Source organism: Coregonus clupeaformis, chromosome 1 (assembly GCF_020615455.1).
Source record: "Coregonus clupeaformis isolate EN_2021a chromosome 1, ASM2061545v1, whole genome shotgun sequence".
Lineage (NCBI taxonomy): Eukaryota > Metazoa > Chordata > Actinopteri > Salmoniformes > Salmonidae > Coregonus > Coregonus clupeaformis.
In genome coordinates, this window is record NC_059192.1 from 41,067,723 (window position 1) to 41,085,921 (window position 18,199).

General features: G+C 43.3%; 1 protein-coding gene and 1 long non-coding RNA gene across 2 annotated transcripts in view; both read left to right on the plus strand.

The window, feature by feature from the left end:
* LOC121568689 (Kv channel-interacting protein 2-like) overlaps window positions 1-18,199 on the plus strand; it is a 267,640-nt gene that overhangs the window by 12,822 nt on the left and 236,619 nt on the right. The gene's annotated exons all lie outside the window — the stretch shown is intronic.
* Window positions 14,351-16,450, plus strand: LOC121568705. Its single transcript, XR_006001274.1, has 4 exons — window positions 14,351-14,390; window positions 14,819-14,943; window positions 15,228-15,432; window positions 15,908-16,450. It is a non-coding gene; the product is annotated as an uncharacterized LOC121568705 (long non-coding RNA).

The window sequence follows — 18,199 nt, forward strand, 5'->3', positions numbered from 1 at the left end:
AAAAAACAGTGTGGCTAGCTCAAATGCTGACTGTTGCGTCAATCGAAACTGGACGTTCTAAATAAGCGTTCTAATCACACCAGTTTGAGCGTACGTTGCAGGGACCACTGTAGAATGATCGCACCGTTTGTTGGTACGTGAGAAAAGGTTAAAGGATCAGACAAGCTCAGTGCATATAGTTGATTTTATTCAAAAATATAGGGTGTGTCTATATATGGGAAAATACATTATTTTTTGTCTGGGACAGCCTTATTAACAATACTCTCTCTCTATCTCTGATAACAAGACAGGAGTGTCCCACATAGTAGATAAGGTCCTACCGTACAGCAATAACTGTCATAGAGACTTTGGTCCAGTGTCACCTTCTGGGTTGTTCTTTTGATATTTTAAGTAGAAATTGTGGACCAATATAGAATTTTAAAAGCCTGTCATAATAAATGAATTCCCCTTTAATATATACCACATGGAGAATTCAAGAAATAAGATTTTTGAATAAAGGCTGCTAAAGTGCCAAAATTCTGAATTTTGACATGTTCCTACAACCCTGTGTCACTTATAGGAAGGTTTTAATCAATCAATTTCAATCAATCAATTTTATTTTATATAGCCCTTCTTACATCAGCTAATATCTCGAAGTGCTTTACAGAAACCCAGCCTAAAACCCCAAACAGCTAGTAATGCAGGTGTAGAAGCACGGTGGCTAGGAAAAACTCCCTAGAAAGGCCAAAACCTAGGAAGAAACCTAGAGAGGAACCAGGCTATGAGGGGTGGCCAGTCCTCTTCTGGCTGTGCCGGGTGGAGATTATAACAGAACCATGCCAAGATGTTCAAAAATGTTCATAAGTGACAAGCATGGTCAAATAATAATCAGGAATAAATCTCAGTTGGCTTTTCATAGCCGATCATTAAGAGTTGAAAACAGCAGGTCTGGGACAGGTAGGGGTTCCATAACCGCAGGCAGAACAGTTGAAACTGGAATAGCAGCAAGGCCAGGCGGACTGGGGACAGCAAGGAGTCACCACGGCCGGTAGTCCCGACGTATGGTCCTAGGGCTCAGGTCTCTCAGTTGGCTTTTCATAGCCGATCATTAAGAGTTGAAAACAGCAGGTCTGGGACAGGTAGGGGGTTTCGTAACCGCAGGCAGAACAATTGAAACTGGAATAGCAGCAAGGCCAGGCGGACTGGGGACAGCAAGGTGTCAGCATGCCCGGTAGTCCTGACGTATGGTCCTAGGGCTCAGGTTCTCAGAGAGAAAGAGAGAACGAGAGAATTAGAGAGAGCATACTTAAATTTACACAGGACACTGGATAAGACAGGAGAAGTACTCCAGGTATAACCAACTAACCCCAGCCCCCGACACATAAACTACTGCAGCATAAATACTGGAGGCTGAGACAGGAGCGGTCCGGAGACACTGTGGCCCCATCCGAAGAAACCCCGGACAGGGCCAAACAGGAAGGATATAACCCCACCCACTCTGCCAAAGCACAGCCCCCGCACCACCAGAGGGATATCCTCAACCACCAACTTACAATCCTGAGACAAGGCCGAGTATAGCCCACAGAGGTCTCCACCACAGCACAAACCAAGGGGGGGCGCCAACCCAGACAGGAAGATCACGTCAGTAACTCAACCCACTCAAGTGACGCACCCCTCCTAGGGACGGCATGAAAGAGCACCAGCAAGCCAGTGACTCAGCCCCTGTAACAGGGTTAGAGGCAGAGAACCCCAGTGGAGAGAGGGGAACCGGCCTGGCAGAGACAGCAAGGGCTGTTCGTTGCTCCAGAGCCTTTCCGTTCACCTTCACACTCCTGGGCCAGACTACACTCAATCATATGACCTACTGAAGAGATAAGTCTTCAGTAAAGACTTAAAGGTTGAGACCGAGTCTGCGTCTCTCACATGGGTAGGCAAACTGTTCCATAAAAATGGAGATCTATAGGAGAAAGCCCTGCCTCCCGCTGTTTGCTTAGAAATTCTAGGGACAATTAGGAGGCCTGCGTCTTGTGACCGTAGCGTACGTATTGGTATGTACGGCAGGACCAACTCGGAAAGATAGGTAGGAGCAAGCCCATGTAACGCTTTATAGGTTAACAGTAAAACCTTGAAATCAGCCCTTGCCTTAACAGGAAGCCAGTGTAGGGAAGCTAGCACTGGAGTAATATGATCAAATTTCTTGGTTCTAGTCAGGATTCTAGCAGCCGTATTTAGCACTAACTGAAGTTTATTAAAGGTTTTAACCCACTTAATCCCCAAATGTCTCCAAATGTCATAATCATTATAAAGCCCTAGGGCTGGGCGACATGGCCAAAATATCATGTCACAATATTTTTCACATTTCTGACAGAGTTTTAGGTTTTCGAATAACAAAAGCTCTGAATATGCTTTATGAGCGGTGCATGACCCTAGGGTAGCAACACACACAGTGCCTTCAGAAAGTATTCATACTCCTTGACTTATTCCACATTTTGTTGTGTTACAGCCTGAATTAAAAATAAATTAAATTGATTTTTTTTTCTCACCCATCTACACACAATACCCCATAATGATAGTGAAAACATGTTTTTAAAGGTTTTAGCAAATCTATTGAAAATGAAATACAGAAATATATCTTATTTACATAAGTTTCACACCCCTGAGTCAATACATGGTAGAATCACCTTTGGCAGTGATTACAGCTGTGAGTCTTTCTGGGTAAGTCTCTAAGAGCTTTGCACACCTGGATTGTATAATATTTGCAAATTATTGTAACAATTTTTTATTGAAGCTGTCAAATTGGTTGTTGATCATTGCTAGACAGCCATTTTCAAGTCTTGCCATAGATTTTCAAGCCGACTTAAGTCAAAACTGTAACTCGGCCACTCAGGAACATTTAATGTCGTCTTGGTAAGCAACTCCAGTGTATATTTGGCCTTGTGTTTTAGGTTATTGTCCTGTTGAAAGGTGAATATAGTGGGCACTTTGAATACAGTGTTGGAAAGCAGACGGAACCATGTTTTAGCTCTATTCCATTTCCTTTTATGCTAAAAAAAAACTCTGTAGTCCTTGCCGATGACAAACATACCCATAACATGATGCAGCCACCACCATGCTTGAAAATATGAAGAGTGGTACTCAGTTTTTCATTCTGTATTTTTCTAAAACATAATTCCACTCAGATATTATGGGGTATTGTTTGTAGGCCAGTGACAAAAAATGCACTGTATGAACAAACTAGGTTAAAGATGATCATGAGCACTCAAAACCAAAATCTGGAAAACGTCAAGGGGTGTGAACTTTCTGAAGGCACTGTACATTCTAAGTGTTTTTAATGGGTCTTTCTCCATTCTGATTGTTTTATACTGTTCAATCATTTATACTGTTCAATCGAACTTCAACCAAACGTTGGAATATAGTGGGCGCGTTGAATACAGTGTTTGTTTGACATGTAAACAAATGAAAAGCCAAGGAGGGGTTATTGTGACAGGGCAGGAACCAAAGTTGGTCAGTGTTTCCCAGTGGACCCTAATTAGATGTTATATTAAACGTTTTATCTTCCCTAATGTAGCTTTGATGTAGCTAAAATATTCATGCTTCGCCTATTTCTCTCTGATTTAGTATATACCATTGCACAAACAAAATGCTGATCTAGGCCTACACCAGTACTGGTATCGGGCTGTATTAGCTAGCTACGTTTGCTCTAAGTAAATTTAGCTAGCTGACTAGCGATTAGTTTTAGCGGCTAACATGATATATTTTAGCCACAACTTGATAAGAAAAGACAAACTAGCTGTTTGCAGACAGTAAGATACACAAACTAATAGTGTAATTAGAGCGCTTGTGGATTTATATTAAGAATCGGAAGTGGATTGGAAGTGATTCAGACAATTACATTGAAGGAAGTTACAATCTATCTGCAATATTAAAGCTGATCTACCCCCTAAAAAACAGAGAAGTGGAAGTGGAAAGAAGAATTGTCACCAACATCTGGTTGCATCTGCAGCATTGACCATGCAGACTGCAAGTGGTTGTGACTCGTGGTAGAGCACAAAAACTGCTCTCCTTGAGAGACTAGGTGGGGCTGGGTGTGTGGAAGGAGAGAGGGAGAGAGACGACTCAAGTAGCAAGCGTAGTAAACTATAAAAACGGACATTATACGCAGCGGAGTGGCGTAACACATGTAGCCCTTTCCACTTACAGCCCCTGTCATCCCATATACGAGTTGAAAATTGCAGATTTTGTCATTGATAGGCGCCTAAATTGGAACGCAGTGGCTGTACAGTAACATGCTATACATGACGTCAGAGCTCATGTTCTCCACTTCACAACAATGTATGGGTTTTGACCAAGGTTATTATAGTCAACGAAAACATAAACTGAAATAAAATAATAAACAAACCAATTGTGAAACTATTATCTTTGACTCCAAAACTAACTAAAATATAACAAAAACCATCATGAATTATGTTCAGTTTTAGCTTTTTGGGGGTCAAAAATAAAATGGGGTTGTCAAGCTTTTTTTTCTAATGGGGTTTTCAAGCTTCTGAATGTGGCGGGTCACATTGAGACTGATTTAATCATTTTAAAGTAGACTCAGCAAGATGTTTCCATGAGCAGGACCGCAGATATTGGGTGTTTGAATGATAAGGCTAAAGCAGCCGACTGTAGACAAAAGTCAAGGAGTGAAGTCGGGGGAGGTGTATGTGCAACAATCGAAAGTCGGACACTAATGTGGTTTTCCAACAGCAAGGAAAGTAATGAAAATTTTCAAGGAACAGAATCAGAACCGGGAATGAAAGTGATTTATACTGTTCCGGAACAGAACTGTTATTTTAAAAGCATAGGAACTGGTCAGTAACATTGTTTTATGTTCTGGGCTTTTTTTTCCAGTCCCACAAAAAACGCAACAAAGCGCCTATGCAAAGCCCTCCCTCTGTCAATCAGAAACTTCTTCCAGTGTCTGCCTGCCAGCTGAAAATCGTTGCCAGTGTGTGTGCGTGTAGGCTACCTGCCCCTCCCCCTCCGAAGCCTAGCTGTAGCCTACTGACGTTACAAGCGTGATTCAAAAATATATAGGGAGAGATTTTTAATTAGAGAAGAATGGATTAACTTTTTTAATGCTAGTTAGGGATACTATAGTTATCACATTTCACATTGGATTTATTGACTACAAAAAGGTAAGAGGTGTTTTTAATTCTGCTGCCGCTCTGCACAGACAAGCTTGTTAGCTTCACTGGTCCAACGTTAAGCCAACTCTGAAGTTCAAAGACATTCAAAGTTCCTCCATAGAAGCCACTCCTCTGTAGGTATGATTATGTGGGCCTAATTAAGATAATGCATGTCATCACAAGATGCCCAGCGCTTCAAGCCAAGCATCCTCCTCCACCCTCTCCCCACCCGCAAAATTTCAGTTGCATCTTGCACCCTGCACTTGCTCTTCCATCACGCATGTAAACAACTCACTGAGCTATAGCTTCACCGCTCCATAGCAAGCCGCTCTAGCCGCATTGCATTATTGGTGAAGTAATTTAATGTCGAACTAAATGTAAAAAATTGTTTGACTTCAGACGTTTAAAAAGAAACTAAAAAGGAACGATATAAACCAGTACTTTTTTGGGGAGTCGAACCAGTTCAGAACTTTATTTTGCGGGTCGGAGCAGTGATCTAACCCCCATATCACACACTCACAAAGTGAAATCAAAATATAATATGTGTACACATTGTACAATCAATTAGTGAGAGCCTCAAATATCTCATTTATTTGTATATATCCACTGTACACATAAATCATGACATTGGTTCCTGTTTCAGTCATGTCTGTTGTGTTTGTGTGTGTGTGAGTGTGTAGGGCCCTGTGAGTGTGCATAGAGAGAGTGCAAAAATACAAGGGTCAACTCAGATAGTCCGTGTAGCCATTTTGTTAGCTATTTAGCAGTCTTATGGCTTGGGGATAGAAGCTGTTCAGGATCCTGTTGGTGTCAGACTTAATGAACCAGTACCGCTTGCCATGCAGAAGCAGAGAGAACAGTCTATGTCTTGGGTAGCTGGAGTTTTTAATGACTTTCTGGGCCTTCCTTTCACACCGCCAGATATAGAGGTCCTGGGTGGCAGGGAGCTTGGCCCCAGTGATGTACTGGCCTGTCCATACCACCCTCTGTAGCGCCATGCAATCGAGGGCGGTGCTATTGCTGTAACAAGTTTTGATGCAGCCAGACAAGTATATCTAAAATTATATAATGTTTTGATTATAGTTATTTTTTAAAGCATTTCTTTTTGTCATATTTTTTTTCATCCAAACTACACATTTCATTAATTTGCTGTGACAGAGGACACAAGGATAGGCTGTGCTCGAGTGTAAACATAGTTGGCCAGCTGAGACAGCAGGACAGCGGCAGTTTTGACCCAGTTCGCAAGATATCAAGTAAGCAAAGTGTGGGACGAGTACATCAACAGACTGCCATTGCTCACCCAAAGCAATATTTTTACCATGCAACCGTGACTGAAATTTGTTGTCACTGCTGGAAGTATTTTCAAGCTATTAGCTAGCTTACATTAGAAAGTCGCTAGCTAGCTCACGTAGTTAGACAGAGTTAGACAGCGGGCTGCCGACCACGCACTTCACGCGAGGGCTCCTACCACGAAATCTACCACTGTATACACAAGTTTACGCGCTGTATCCCGGTTGGCGCCATAACTCTACACAAATGCATTTCATTTCATTTCTATTTATTACTACAGGTGGCGAATCGCATCTCTGCATGTCTGGCAGACATATCAGTATGGATGACGGATCACCACCTCAAGCTGAACCCTGGCAAGACGGAGCTGCTCTTCCTCCCGGGGAAGGACTGCCCGTTCCATGATCTCGCCATCACGGTTGACAACTCCGCTGTGTCCTCCTCCCAGAGTGCGAAGAGCCTAGGCGTGACCCTGGACAACACCCTGTCGTTCTCCGCCAACATCAAGGCGGTGACCCGCTCCTGCAGGTTCATGCTCTACAACATTCGGAGAGTACGACCCTGCCTTACACAGGAAGCGGCACAGGTCCTAATCCAGGCACTTGTCATCTCCCGTCTGGACTACTGCAACTCGCTGTTGGCTGGCCTCCCTGCCTGTGCCATTAAACCCCTACAACTCATCCAGAATGCCGCAGCCCGTCTGGTGTTCAACCTTCCCAAGTTCTCTCACGTCACCCCCTCCTCCGCACACTCCACTGGCTTCCAGTTGAAGCTCGCATCCGCTACAAGACCATGGTGCTTGCCTATGGAGCAGTGAGGGGGAACGGCACCTCTGTACCTTCGGGCTCTGATCAGTCCCTACACCCAAACGAGGGCATTGCGTTCATCCACCTCTGGCCTGCTGGCTCCCCTTCCTCTGCGGAAGCATAGTTCCCGCTCAGCCCAGTCAAAACTGTTCGCTGCTCTGGCACCCCAATGGTGGAACAAGCTCCCTCACGACGCCAGGACAGCGGAGTCACTCACCACCTTCCGGAGACATTTGAAACCCCACCTCTTTAAGGAATACCTGGGATAGGATAAAGTAATCCTTCTACCCCCCCAAAAAAATTGTAAAGTGGTTATCCCACTGGCTATAGGGTGAACGCACCAATTGGTGAGTCGCTCTGGATAAGAGCGTCTGCTAAATGACGTAAATGTGCCCTTGAGCAAGGCACTTAACCCTAATTGCTCCTGTAAGTCGCTCTGGATAAGAGCGTCTGCTAAAAGACTAAAATGTAAATGTAAAATGTAAATTTCCGCCGGAAGTTGTTTGCACAACGTCTGCTGGTGTAAACACAGCGATGTCGACGCTAGCTTGGGATGGGAAACAAGTCACTTGCAGAATTTTTGGCAACAAAGAACTGCGAAATCACAACTGTGGCAAACGGAGATAGGGTTGATTACCATATTGCCTGCAATGGTCCAAAAGGCTACTACATGCAGGTACAAATTGGGATGCACTGCACAGGGCTTCAGCACTCCAAGTTGGTGATCTGGAACAAAACTGAGCACCTAGAAATCGAAGTACCCTACGACCAAGGCTTTGTCCAGGGGCATATCATAAGGCTGCGCACATTCTACTTTGCCCACATGCTCCCGAAAATGGTTGATGATTTTGTTGAGGGAAGGTTACAGTTCTGCAGTAAATATCTCAGCATTTTAAAACCAAAATAATCTGCCTTATTTAGGTCATGCCCACAGGAGCCAACAGATGTCCATTGTTTACATGATCTCTTTATGCTGTGCAATATATCAGTGTGCCTACTGTTTGAGTGAAAATAAAGTTTGATGTAATTTCAATCCTTAGAGTGCTACAATTTATTTTAACACAGTTCATAATTCATAGTAAGCTCATACTGTACATAAATAACACTGGATTAATTAATTGTTTTGAGGAAACTAAACAAATGGCTTCAACAAGAAAGATTGCGTGTTTAATCTTAACAGGTATTAAAAAATAAAATACAAAAGCAGCCCACACAATTACATCACTATGAAAATATTCATATATAATATTAAAAAATACAATGCACGCAGTATTTGTTGTGTTTATCTGTATTTAATGAACAACATGGCTGGGTGTTGGTAGACAGGGACACAGGGCAAGATTCTAAACCTCACTGATCAGTGGACTCTTCAGGTTAACTAGGCCAGCACAGATGGTTAAGATGTTGTCCAGTTTCGGTGCCATGCTGATGGGAACAGTCTGGGATAAAATCTTAAACACCTTCAGTCTCTGGATTGCTCTTTCCACATGTATGCGGACATTGGCTACTCGCCTGGTGCGTGTCGTCTCCTCATTGGTCAACTGATTGCGCCTGTAGGTGAAAGCAGGGATGTTCAAACTGACCCTTCTCTCATCAAGCAAGTCTCGAATGGTGAACCCACGGTCCGCCATGACCTCATCACCAGCCCTCAGATAGTCTAGGAACCCACTGTCCATGGTGATAAACTTATCGCTGCTTCTGCCAGCATAGGCATCAGATATAAACATGATTAGCCCATTAGGGGCCACAGCGACGAGATATTTCACAGTGTTGCGTGATTTATACTGGCTGAAAGTGTCACTCCTTGAGTCGTGGTTTGTGGCTCTCTGCATGGCACTTTCGGCACAGTCAATGATGCAGGTGGTTCGAGGGTAGTTCCTCTGAAACGACAAGGGCATGGTGGCACGAATGGTCTCTATTGGAAGCCAGGGGATCAGGACTTTGAACTGTTCACCCATCACGTCAATCCAGTGACTAATCACAATGCTTGCCATGGATGTAGACACATTGAAGCGGTGAGCAATATCTCCTAATATTAGGTTTAGTTTTAGTTTCATCAACGTCATAAGTATTTGGTCAACAACAGGAAGGGTAATTGATGGCTTACTGAAAGGCAACAACACCGTCACCAGGGTGAAGAATTGAACCATAAGCACTCCTGTATACAGCCGGGACCTAGCATCATCAATGACCGTGGTGCTGGTCACAGTAGGACCCATTTCTGCCTCGCACTGTGTGGCCTTGTCTACTTTAACAGACTGTGTTGTTGAACAGTAAATGTGATCAATATGTGACGGATCCTCCCATTGGGTCTGGGCATCTCGAAATTTTGGTGTAGCAGGCTCGGCCTCACAGACAGGCTGACAGGTTTCTGGAGCATCTAAAAAGGGGAAGAGAAAACATGGATGGATCAAAGTTAATGCAGGCATAGAGTCCTCTCACTACAAACATCACAATGGAAAAATGTGTACTACAACATTGCACTCACACGCACACACACCATCATCATCACAACAGCCTGCCACCTTGCATTGTATTTATGATGTAGACTAAGGCACACGCAGGCAGGCACACACACACACACACACAATTAATGATGTAGCTATCGTGGGCATTGTTTGTCCCATCTCCAAAACAATCAACTGCCTTAGCAAAATACCGGTAGCAATGTTAATGTATGACAACTTTTTCATAATTAACAGTATTGTCAGCTTCATAGCTAAAGTTGCTGAACTTACCCTCAGATTCAAGTCTGCGTTTCTTTATCTGGGGGGAGGCAGTGGTCCGCTGGGTGAGTTGACGCCTCTTTGGCTGGGGAGGGTGATTGTATCCCAACCACAACTCTGGGAAAGGATTATCCTTGGTAGGTTTTTGGTCAACAAAGTGATAGGAACAAACAAAAACGTTGAGGGGTGGTTTCTTTAGATTCAATGCCTTCAGCCAGGTCCTTGATTCCGAGTCGGTATCAGGCTTGCGAAAATTTTTTAACAATGGAGCGCATGGACATTGCCTCTTCGTAGCTGGTTTGTGGTCGTAGCACTCTCTATCTAACCACTCGTTCAGGTGCTTTCTCAAGTTTTTGCAACCAACTACCGCACACGTCGTTCCCGAACCACTTTTCTTCATGTTGTAATTGTAATTTTTATATCCTCTTTGTCACTGCGATATCAGTGCTTTGTCGGCACAACGGAGCTAGCTAGCAAAACAAACCCAGCCCGGCAGAACGGAAGTGGATTGCATCGACGGGAGGAGTTCAGGAAGTAGAGCGGAAACGGCTCAAAAACTTGTGTATACACAGCGGGAATATGTTGCGGTTCAGATAAAAGATGGATTCAGATGTTTATTTGATAGCGAGGGACACATTTCACGTTATGTCTGGTAAGTACAGTTCCGAGAGATTATAAATACGCCTTTGTGGACAGGAACGTTTTTTTGGGTGAAACTGGCTATATCGTGGTATGGTTATATAGGGTTGTCAATTTTCTTGTGGATAGGCTGTCCATGTCATGTAGTGTGTGTCACATGAAACAATTTGGACGCAATTTCTGATACATGAAGCAACTCAAACACAATTGAAATTGCATGCAACATCCAATCCTGTCATACAACACATCTTGGTTTCATAAATGTTGCTTTTATCCAACCGTTTTGTAATTATAACAACATTGTTATAGACAAAATTGTCACGGTTAACTAAGCCAGAACCCAGAAGCAGACCAGGACAAGGTACGTGAGACAAAGGTGAGTGTTTATTAATAGAGTCCGAGTGAAGCTGAATAATCCAGGGAACAGAGCGGGTGGCGTGGATGGGTTGTTGAGGGTGCAGTGGTTGGTCCGGTACTGGCTCGGCAGCCGCCGACCATCAGGCAGAGGTTGGGTGAAGGTTCCGGGTGAGAGACTGCAGACAGAACAAAACGGAGGTCAGTACACAGCAAGTCAAAAAGGTGCAAAACAACAAAACTAACACTACTGGCTCAGAGACTGATACGCTGACAAACATACTGTTCATGGCTAACGATCCGGCAGGAACTGGATGTTGGGCCAGAGCCTAAGAAGGGTGATGATCAGGACCAGGTGTGCAGATTGCTGATGGGATGCAGGTGCGGAAAACCAGAGCGCTCCCCGGAGCGTTCCCGAACCCTCGGGAAACTGGAGAATACGAGCAGGAACACTAGTCACCAGACAGGACCCGACTCAGACAGCCGAGATCGTCACAAAAATGCTGGCAGTACAATTTAGCTAGCTAGCCAAAATGTTAGCTAACCAAGAGAGCAAAGCGCTAAGCTAGCTAATGTTACCTAGCTAGGTAGTGCAGTTCATGATGGACAATTACAGTTGTAACCGGACAGAGAAAGGCTGGGTTAACTTCAAAAATTACATTAATTTTTCTGCCAGACCATGTACATAAACCATAAGTAGCCATAATGTCTAGAATATTTTATACATTTCACATTTGGCATGTCTCTTTTTGTCGCGGTTTGCAGCAGCACTGACGGCTGTGTTGACGTGACAACTGGGTCAGAGTTCCGAAGAGAACAATATGACTAGTCATGTAAACTTTTCTACACACTGATTGGAAATTGCATACAGTCAGTTGCTTGTAATAGGATTTATTTATATTTCTTGCGATGCAATGCAACTTAGTTGCAGGCAATGTCTGTGGGGTGACACACGGAGCAACCCAGATGCAACTTTGTTGCAAGCAACATAAATTGCATCCAGATTGCTTCATGTGACATCGGTTACATCTGTGTGAATGCCCTCCTCGCTAAGCCAAAGAATAGCCAAGTACAACAAAACACAAAACAAGTAAGAATGCTCAAAATTGTGTTGTGTCCTTTTTCCAATATTCAAAATTGAGTGGTGCCGTTATATTTGTCTTTAGTCAACTTCATTCAAATACTTTCCGACTAATTATAAAATGTCCACATGCTTGAGAAACAATTTTTTTTATTGACATGATAGTAGTAGCCATGTAATAGATGACAGCATGCCACAAAAACAGAAAAGCTATTACAGTGCATTCGGAAAGTATTCAGACCCCTTCCCTTTTTCCAAATTTTGTAACGTTACAGCCTTATTCTAAAATTGATTTAACAAATAAAGAATCTCATCAATCTACACACAATACCCCATAATGACGAAGCAAAAACAGGTTTTTAGAAATGTTTGCAAATGTATAACAAATAAAAAACTGAAATGTACATAAGTATTCAGATCCTTTGCAATGAGACTCGAAACTGAGCTCAGGTGCATCCTATTTCCATTGATCATCCTTGAGATGTTTATACAACTTGATTGGAGTCAACCTGTGGTAAATTAAATTGATTTGACATGATTTGTAAAGGCACACACTTGTCTATACAGTTGCAAAAATCAAGCCATGAGGTCAAAGGAATTGTCCGTAGAACTCCAAGACAGGATTGTGTCGAGGCACAGATCTGGGGAAGGGGACCAAAAAATGTCTGCAGCATTGAAGGGCCCCAAGAACATAGTGGCCTCCATCATTCTTAAATGGAAGAAGTTTGGAACCACCAAGACTCTTCCTAGAGCTGGCCGCCCTGCCAAACTGAGCAATCGGAGGAGAAGGGCTTTGGTGAGGGAGGTGACCAAGAACCCGATGGTCATTCTGACAGAACTCCAGAGTTCCTCTGTGGAGATGGGAGAACCTTCCAGAAGGACAATCATCTCTGCAGCACCCCACCAATCAGGCCTTTATGGTAGAGTGGCCAGACGGAAGCAACTCCTCATAAAAGGCACATGACAGCCTGCTTGGAGTTTGCCAAAGGGCACCTAAAGGACTCTCAGACCATAAGAATCAAGATGTTCTCTGGTCTGATGAAACCAAGACTGAACGCTTTGGCCTGAATGCCAAGCGCCATGTCTGGAGGTAACCTGGCACCATCCCTACGGTGAAGCATGGTGGTGGCAGCATCATGCTGTGGGGATGATTTTCAGCGGCAGGGACTGGGAGACTAGTCAGGATCTACATTTACATTTACATCATTTAGCAGACGCTCTTATCCAGAGCGACTTACAAATCTAGGGAAAGATGAACGGAGCAAAGTACAGAGAGATCCTTGATGAAAACTGTGAGGGAAAAATCCGGTATAAGCTCTTTAAGCTTGTATGGCGAGACAATGTAATGAATAATTACTTTAATAGTTCTTAATGCTAAACTTTGTAATGCAGATGCGCTGTATGAGCCTTAAACCTGCACATTTCCACTGTCTGTTTGAAGGTCTTGTAAGAAGGAGCTGGTAGTTTTCCACTCTGTTCAACTTAGTCACACGGTCAAGACAAAGACCCTCTGAGAGTGACCACAGTGTCTCAGCCCATCCTGTTTCTTCTCATATCTTTCAAGGGCACAGCTGTGTGGAGATATGAGGTGAACAGAGGCTGGCTTGAACAGTCCCATGTAGCTCATTTGGTAGAGCATGGCGCTTGTAACGCCAGGGTTGTGGGTTCGTTTCCCAGGGGGGGCCAGTATGAAAATGTATGCACTCTAACTGTAAGTCGCTCTGGGTAAGAGCGTCTGCTAAATGACTAAAATGTAAAATGTAACAGAGAGGAGTAACAGAACTAACGTTATCACTTGTTTGTGCGCTATGACCCGATACACATTGCCACAAGAAGAAAACAAGGTAGCTTATGATGCCCTGAGCTGCCGGGGAGGGGTGGAACCAGCCATGACTAAGCATTTTTAGGTCCACTATATAAGATGTTAGCATTTCCTGTTTGTTGGTCTTTCAACGAATCACCTACGGGTGGTCGTTGACCAGCTCCATTATTGCAATAATTAATCGATAACAAATAAAGATGATTGTTGGAAGAAATGACAGTCTCTCTCACTTCATTAGAATTTCCATGACAAAACCTGCTCCAGAGTGCTCAGGACCTCAGACTGGGGTGAAGGTTCACCTTCCAACAGGACAACGACCCTCTAAGCACACAGCCAAGACAACGCAGGAGTGGCTTCGGGACAAGTCTCTGAATGTCCTTGAGTGGTCCAGCTAGAGCCCGGACTTGAACCCGATCAAACATCTCTGGAGAGACCTGAAAATACCTGTGCAGCGATGCTCCCCATCCAACCTGACAGAGCTTGAGAGGATCTGCAGAGAAGAATGGGAGAAACTCCCCAATACAGGTGTGCCAAGCTTGTAGAGTCATACCCAAGAAGACTCAAGGCTGTAATAGCTGCCAAAGGTGCTTCAACAAAGTACTGAGTAAAGGGTCTGAATACTTATGTAAATGTGATTTTTCCGTTTTTTACATTTCTAAAAATTTGTTTTTGCTTTGTCATTATGGGTATTGTGTGTAGATTGATGAGGGGGAAAATCCATTTGAATCCATTTTAGAGTAAGGCTGTAATGTAACAAAATGTGGAAAAAGTTAAGGAGTCTGAATACTTTCAGAATGCACTGTATGGCCTTCAAGTTTGTTCACGTAAAGGATAGTAGTCGATGCTGTCAATGTCATATGTTTATTCAACATACAACCTTTGTCTTCCAGCTAGACTGTATTGAATTAGTTGATTAGTCTCGATTTACTCTGCCATGTCATTTTTCTCTGAAGAATAGGACTGAAGAAGAAATTGGTGGCTCTGGCCGAACGCAAAGACTACAAAGACCTTATGCCTTGGGTGAAGAGTATCTGCATTCATATGTGGTGGCGTTGTAGCTCATGTGGAGGAGATGGAGGTAAATACATCAATCAATAGTGTAACTGTAGATAAACAACCCTACCCATGTCACTCCCCTCAGCTGGTCTCAGACACTTTGAAGTGTTTGTGACAGTATACCCATCCCCCACTGGTGCCAAAAGCTCTAGGGACATAAATCTGCCCTGTCTATCAGGAGCCAACAACCTACTCACCCTGAGAGTCCCCACTCTTTCACCACTTAATTTCCCAGAACAGTGTGCAGATATCAACAATGCTTGTCTGTTGAACTCATGCCTGTTTGTGATCAAATGTCATTTTCAGGAGTTCAAGTTCCATCACATCTGTTGGGTCCATCGCTGGGAAGAGGATGGAGTGGAACACCGCTGTTACCATGGATAGCTAACAGAGGATCAGCAGAGGGAGAAGAGGTGGCTACAGGAAGATTCACCAACCTACAAAGCCCTGTACTCTCTGGTCATGTACAGACGCCTGCAGAATGATCAGATGTCACTGTTCAAGCACACAGGTGTGTTCACCATTGAATTAGCATGTATATCAAATGAAACACATAGAACCTTTCCTTTTCACTGATGAGAAATGCTGTCTTAGAATCCTATTATTATTGTGCTCTGATTTGTGTGTAGGTGTTCAAAAGCAAAATGTCTATTTGGCACCAGTCATATTGGGATGGTAATACAATCATTGGCCTGTCCAGACAGATCTAGTCTAACAAAAGGACAGGTAATTGCCACTCCAGGATAGTTTGGTTGGCTTGGGGAAGGTGGGGGGTTTCTTTGGGGGATGGTGCTCCCTTTCAATTGAGCTCAGAGGCACCCTTTTTTCCTCTGTGGGGGATACGGGGCCTGACTATCTCCACTACACTAATCACTACACTTATCTGATAATTTGCTTCCAGCCTGAGTGCAATGTAGGAAACCAAGAAGTGTCCTTGTGTTTATATTATATTCACTGGTTTATGTTCCTCTCTTTCCTAATTGCAGGCACTCCAAGATGCATTGTTTACCCTAAACAATCAAAACAGTGGATTGCCCGGCCAATATATCAGCCCATCACTCAAAAATTCAAGAATGACCTGATGGAGCGTGTCCTGCAGAGATGCATGGACAAATCAGTGAAATACTTGGAGCCAAAATCCAGTGGAAGAGGCTGTGGTCTGGTTGCCAACATAGCCCCTATCCCAACATGGTCCTCCTTGCACTACAACCTAATACAAACACATTCTATTGTAACACAATTTGTTAGCCTCTGGTCCTTATCACTCTGCATCTGTAGCATTTGATAAAAATCCATTCACTGTAGGCTACTACTGTACCTAAAAGCATACCTACTTTATACTGTCTATTTTATTGTATATTTGACCTTTATTTATGTGAATTTTGAGAATGCATAGTCTATACTGTGTATTGTTCATTAGACAGACCCCAAATCTGTGTTGTAAAAAATCACTACCGGTTCAAATCAAATCAAATCAAATTGTATTGGTCACATGCGCCGAATACAACAGGTGCAGACATCACAGTGAAATGCTTACTTACAGCCCTTAACCAACAGTGCATTTATTTTTAACAAAAAAGTAAAAATAAAACAACAACAAAAAAAGTGTTGAGAAAAAAAAGAGCAGAAGTAAAATAAAATAACAGTAGGGAGGCTATATATACAGGGGGTACCATTGCAGAGTCAATGTGCGGGGCACCGGCTAGTTGAGGTAATATGTACATGTGGGTAGAGTTAAAGTGACTATGCATAAATAATTAACAGAGTAGCAGCAGCGTAAAAAGGATGGGGTGGGGGCAGTGCAAATAGTCTGGGTAGCCATGATTAGCTGTTCAGGAGTCTTATGGCTTGGGGGTAGAAGCTGTTGAGAAGTCTTTTGGACCTAGACTTGGCACTCCGGTACCGCTTGCCGTGCGGTAGCAGAGAGAACAGTCTATGACTAGGGTGGCTGGAGTCTTTTACAATTTTGAGGGCCTTCCTCTGACACTGCCTGGTATAGAGGTCCTGGATGGCAGGAAGCTTGGCCCCAGTGATGTACTGGGCCGTACGCACTACCCTCTGTAGTGCCTTGCGGTCGGAGGCCAAGCAGTTGCCATACCAGGCGGTGATGCAACCAGTCAGGATGCTCTCGATGGTGCAGCTGTAGAATTTTTTGAGGATCTGAGGACCCATGCCAAATCTTTTCCGTCTCCTGAGGGGGAATAGGCTTTGTCGTGCCCTCTTCACGACTGTCTTGGTGTGTTTGGACCATGATAGTTCGTTGGTGATGTGGACACCAAGGAACTTGAAGCTCTCAACCTGTTCATCGATTGTTGTCATTACATAGGCATACACTATGATTGTTGGGATTTACCAAAATTCCTTCAGTATTCAAATGTTACTGATACATGAATAAAGGTGAAAAAAAATAGAAATAAATTGATCTGACTGCTTTATTTCATACACAACACTATCATGTGGAATACTGTATTAAATCACTAATAGTAGATAGTAACAAAACAGGTGTTACTGGTTCAAATAATGGAATTTATTACTGTGATTGTAACAAAATAGAATGTACTGGTTTATTAGAGTGATTTAACAAAATTGGTTGGTTAGGCAATGTCTGGCTGTGAAGCTGAGTCATCGTTGTGTAATTACTATAGGCCAATGACATCCTCTGCCTCCTTGAATCCCACGTTGACTCCTGTCGGCGAGGGATATTTGCGTCGAATGGCACAAACAACACATTGAGGCAAGACTTCGATTCTCTTGTCCCAGTCTCTCTCCCTTCAGTGCCCATTCAAGCACCAGTCGATAAGAAATCAACCTGTGTTGACTAAGAACACATTGTTATTCGTGAGTAGCTAGATACAAATAATCTAATCACAAGAAAACATTTTATTTGATCAGAGTGCAATTATAAAACTGCAAAGGTTATCAATCGATTATCTTCTTTTCACTTTGTTACTGTGTGCTGGGACAAGAAAAATAATGTCACTTACTCGATGGACAGCTGTCCATTGGGTCCAGCAGGTCTGGGCTGCTTCTTCCAATTTATTTTGGAAGCGCAGAAAAGTCCTCGTGATTTAAGGCTTCTGCATGCTTTGGTTTGGCTGGCGCCTGGCTTGCATACAACCCTTAAAAGACCTTCTCTTGAAAAACAAGAAAAAGCAGCATAAAAAAAAGCGGCATAAGATCTGTCATTAATTTTGACATTTATGCAGAGGAGATCTTAGTTGCGCAATTTTACATCTAAGATGTTTGGTGCAGTATTTCTCAAGTGAAAAAATGTGCTT